This window comes from Rutidosis leptorrhynchoides, chromosome 4, assembly GCF_046630445.1.
Source record: "Rutidosis leptorrhynchoides isolate AG116_Rl617_1_P2 chromosome 4, CSIRO_AGI_Rlap_v1, whole genome shotgun sequence".
In the NCBI taxonomy this organism is placed as follows: domain Eukaryota; kingdom Viridiplantae; phylum Streptophyta; class Magnoliopsida; order Asterales; family Asteraceae; genus Rutidosis; species Rutidosis leptorrhynchoides.
The window spans coordinates 297,791,926-297,797,231 of record NC_092336.1 but is presented as its reverse complement, the minus strand read 5'-3'; positions in this window follow the sequence as shown (position 1 = coordinate 297,797,231).

Sequence of the window (5,306 nt, the reverse complement as noted above, 5' to 3'; positions counted from 1 at the left end):
GCTAGCGCACCGGTAGGACGAGATTCTTGATTTTCATCAGTAATTCTTTATTAACTTCTGCAACTAAGAGATAAGTTTGAAGTTTGGAAAAAGTTTTATAATTCTGCAATCTTAAATTTTCTTGCACAGTTATGTTTGCAGAATGCATTGTGGAGAAAGTTTTCTCCATCATATCAGCATCACTTATTTCTTGACCACAGAATTGAAGCTTTGAACGGATCTTGAACATGGCCGAGCTGTATTCACTTACCTTTTTGAAATCTTGGAACCTTAGATTTCTCCATTCTTCCCTCGCAGCTGAGAGTAATATTTCCTTTTGATTATCGAATCTACTCTTGATACTTTCCCATAAAACATGTGGATCTTTGATAGTGAGAAACATATGTTTTAAGGTGGTATCAATATGTTTGCGAATAAAAGTAATTGATTTTAATTTATCTTGATCGAAACAAGTATTGTTTTCTTTTAAAGTTTCTAGAATACCCAATGATCCAAGATTTATTTCTACGTCCATAACCCATGATGTGTAGTTTGTTCCCGATACGTCTAAGGCATCAAACTCAAGCTTTGATCATTGGGTAAGCATCAGTAACTCAAGCAGTGTTTTCAATAATTTTGTAAGCATCAGTTGCGGTTTTCTTCATAATGGAACCACCAGCTGCTATATCTGTGATGCCTCGTACAAAACCATCGTGTACGAATCATCAACAACAGGATCATTACAAGGTTAAGTACTATAAGGTGATGTCATAACCGACATCAAATGTTTTACATTTCAAAAGCCTGCTTCACTAAGTAGAAGCAAATAAATAAGTGTACGTGACCCCAAAGGTCGTTACATAACATAGTTTCAAAAGTAAATAAGTTTGAATGCAAGATAAGTAGTCATGCGATAACAACTCTAAGCAGCGGGTTCTACAGCACGACTAGTACACAGCGGAAGCAACCTCAAGCACCTGAGAAATACATGCTTAAAAGCGTCAACACAACGGTTGGTGAGCTATAGTTTAAGTATAACAGTATGTAAGGTAGGCCACGAGATTTCAGTGCTACAAAGAGCGTTTCAAAACAGTATGATAAAGTATATGTTAACCGTGGGCACTTGGTAACTAACTTAACGTTTAAAATACCCCCTGAAAGTACACTTGGCGAGTGCGTATGTTTACGAAGTATTAAAAACTCGTTGACTGCTAGCGCGACTAGCCCGAGTGGGGATGTCAAACCCTATGGATCCATATCTAAGATTCGCGTTCACCGGTTCATAAACCAATGATTAAACGTTACCGAGCTAAAGGGAATGTTTCTGCCGTTATATAACCCACACATATATAAAGTTTAAGTACTCGTGCCTAGTATGTAAAACATAAAATCCGCATGTATTCTCAGTTCCCAAAATAAGTTTAAGTAAAAAGGGAATGCTATAACTCACAATGATATGTAGCGGTAAAGTAGTAGTCGGGAAATGTGTGCAAGTAAATGGTCTGAAGTCCTCAACCTAAGTCAAATAGTACTAAGTTAGTAAATCGTCTTAATAGGTTTAAAAGTATGTATTTAAGGTCTTAAGGGTCATCATCATTCATCATCAAACACAAGGCGTAAAGTAAGTTTCGTTTATGAAAGTAGTTTTCAACAAAGTCTGACTTCAGTCAGTCACCACGGCCTCTACCCTTACTGAATTAAGATGAGACCAGTGGCCATGGCTCCGTCTATGAGTCCCTTAAGTGTGGTAAAATTTACAGAAGCAAACTCATCTTGGTTTGACCGTGGCGACGGTCTAAGTGCGAGTAGGTCAGAAATTTCTGCACAACGTTAAAGGACATAGTGACGATCGGAGGGCCATAAATCCTAAACCGTAATTCGGATTAAGACGAGTCCTATATGAAAAGTTATCTACACGAACTGAGCTATCTGAAAATCAAGGTTACAGTAGCCCAGGTGTACTTGTATGTTAGAGAAACCAGAAAAACAGAAACTGTACACAGAAAACAGAAAAGTAAATGGACATAGTGACGCTCGGAGGGCCGTAAACTCTAAACCGTAACTCGGATTAAGACGAGCCTTATATGAAAAGTTATCTACTCGAAAAGTTATATCTAAAAATCAAGGTTAGAACAGCCCAGGACTACTGGTATGTTCCAGAAGCATCAGGTCAGTAGGTTTTGGACAGAACAGTGAGTTTAAAAGGGTTCCGGTGGTCTTGGTGCTTGATGTTCATCATGGTTCTCATCCTTGATGCATATAGCTTCAAGTGTACAACTCATTGATGTATCTACATCATCTTAACCAAGTTTTGACCATCATAACCCATGTGCAAGTCTAAGACATGAAGCACAACTCACTTAAGAGTTGTATGAAGTTTGATGAACCAAAGTTACATCAAAGTCTTAGATCTAACACATACATGAACTATAAACTTGAAAGTTAACTAACTAGTCAAGATCATAAGTAGTAGAACATAGTCCTTAGTTTGATCTTGAAGATCCAAGACTCAAAAGTCTAGATCCAAAGTTATATTTAAAGAAAACTAGTTTGTGTGTTCTTGAACTTTCAAAGTTAACTTAATTTGTTCAAGAGATATGAGATCAAGACTAACTTGTAGTACTTGACCATATAAACTAACTACATGAAATTAAAGTGTATAAAATAAAGAAACAAGTTAATTAAACAAGTAATTAGTTCAAGAGTTGCTCATACTTTAAAGATTCAACCAAAGTTGATCTTTAAGTAAAGTAAACTTTAAGTTTACTTCCATGACTTACAAGCATGATTTCAACAACAATGAACTTATAATCTTTGAAACATTATATGTAGAACCTAAACTAGAGAGTTTAGTTCTTGATTGTTCTTGTTAAAACAAGATAAAGGATGAATCAAACTAGAAAGTTAGATTCTTGAAACATGTAAGTAAATAACAACAAGTAATTAACTAATCAAAGACTAGTAACAATAAACAAAAGATGATGATGATTATGTTCATGTAGAAATCAGTTTTTACCAATAAAAGAAAAGAAGAAAAGAAGTTGTTTCAAACACTTACAAGTATGAGAGAAAAAGAGAAGAAAGTTTGAGGGAATTTGCAAGTAAAGTGTGTGTGTTTTTGAGAGAGCATACAAGTGAGAGTAATGAAGGAAAAATGAAATCAAAACACCACTAATATGGCACCATGGTTTCGGCATTCAGCAGAAAAAGGGAGGGGGAGAGGTTTGTTCTTTGGTTACTAGCTTGTAAAGATGACAAAAGTTGGATATTAAGGTGTTAGTGCATGGGGATGATGTGTAACAAGATTCCAAGTCTTCCTAAACTAACTAGTTGCATGTTAAATGGTATTTAAAAGTTGCAAGAGTGGGCTAAAGGTTCATTACAAAATGTAGGGTGGGCTTGGAAGTCCAATAACATGAGTCCATTACACTAACAAAGTCCAAGTTCAAATAAATCACAAGTTAAACCAATTAAAGCCCAAGTAACTAACTAATAGCCTTAGTTAATTAAAATGATTAATAAATTTAATCATGAATGTAAATAATATCTAAAAATATTATTCGTGAAAGTTTCGGGTGTCACAAAGACGTTTCGGGCCCTTACAAGTCAAGTACGGGCAATCATGGCAACATGTAAATGTAATAACGTACATTCGTTTAATCATACGTATTAATAATAATAATTATTAATAAATAAATGTTGGAAATTCCAGGGTCGTTACATCACCCACCTGTTAAAGAAAATTTCGTCCCGAAATTTAAGATGAAGTAGATGGAGGAGTCGGGAAAAGGTGAGGATATTTCCGCATCATTTGATCCTCTCGTTCCCAAGTAAACTCAGGTCCTCGTTTGGCATTCCATCGTACTCGTACAATCGGAATCTTGTTGCGTTTCAAAGTTTTGATCTCACGATCCATAATTTCAACAGGTTCTTCCACAAAGTGGAGTTTGTCGTCAATCGTAAGTTCTTCCAGTGGTATGATAAGTTCTGGTGCAGCAAGACACTTCTTCAAGTTTGACACATGGAAGGTAGGATGAACTGAGCTCAATTGTGCTGGTAGATCCAAACGGTATGCAACGGGTCCAACACGTTCCAAGATTTCAAAAGGACCAATGTATCGTGGGTTCAACTTTCCACGTTTTCCAAAACGGATCACACCTTTCCAAGGTGCAACTTTCAACATTACACGATCACCAACATTAAATTCAAAGTCCTTACGTTTAAGATCGGCATAACTCTTTTGGCGGTCACGGGCAGTCTTAAGTCTAGCTTGAATATGCGCAATCTTCTCCGTGGTTTCGTGGACTACCTCGGGTCCGGTGATTTGCTTTTCGCCTACTTCGGCCCAACAAATAGGAGATCGGCACTTACGGCCATACAATGCTTCAAAAGGTGCAGCATTAATGCTAGAGTGATAACTGTTGTTGTACGAGAATTTGGCAAGTGGCAAATGTCTTTCCCAGGCCTTTTCAAAATCAATGACACATGCACGCATCATGTCCTCCAAGGTCTGAATCGTTCATTCACTTTGCCCGTCAGTCTGAGGATGATAAGCAGTGCTCATGTCGAGACGAGTTCCCATGGCTTCTTGTAAGGAACGCCAAAATCTAGAGGCAAAACGGGGATCGCGATCTGAGATGATCGATAAAGGTACACCGTGTCGTGATACAACCTCCTTGATGTACAGCTGAGCAAGTCTTTCCATTGTATAGTTTCCTTCATCGCTAGGAAGTGTGCAGATTTGGTAAGGCGGTCAACAATAACCCAAATAGTATCGTATCCGCCCACCGTCTTCGGCAGCTTAGTAATGAAATCCATTGTGATCCTTTCCCACTTCCATTGTGGGATTTCCGGCTGTTGAAGTAACCCAGAAGGTCTCTGATGCTCGGCTTTAACCTTCGAGCAAGTCAAACACTTACCAACATAAGTTGCAACGTCCTTCTTAAGATTCAGCCACCAATACTGTTCTTTAAGGTCATGGTACATCTTGCCCGCACCGGGGTGAATCGAATATCTCGATTTGTGTGCTTCATCAAGTATCAGGTTTCGTAGATCTCCATAATAAGGTACCCAAATTCTTCCGGCATAACATCGGAGTCCAGACTCCCTAACCTCGAATCGAGAGACAAGTATGTTCAGATGTTCGTGAGATATGTTCTCCTCCTTGAGAGCCTCAACTTGGGCTACTCTGATCTGGTTGTTGAGGTTCGAATGAATGGTGATGTTCAGAGCCCTAACACGAAGAGGTGCCATCCTCTCCTTTCGGCTTAAAGTGTCAGCTACAACATTGGCCTTGCCAGGGTGATAACGGAGTTCACAATCGTAGT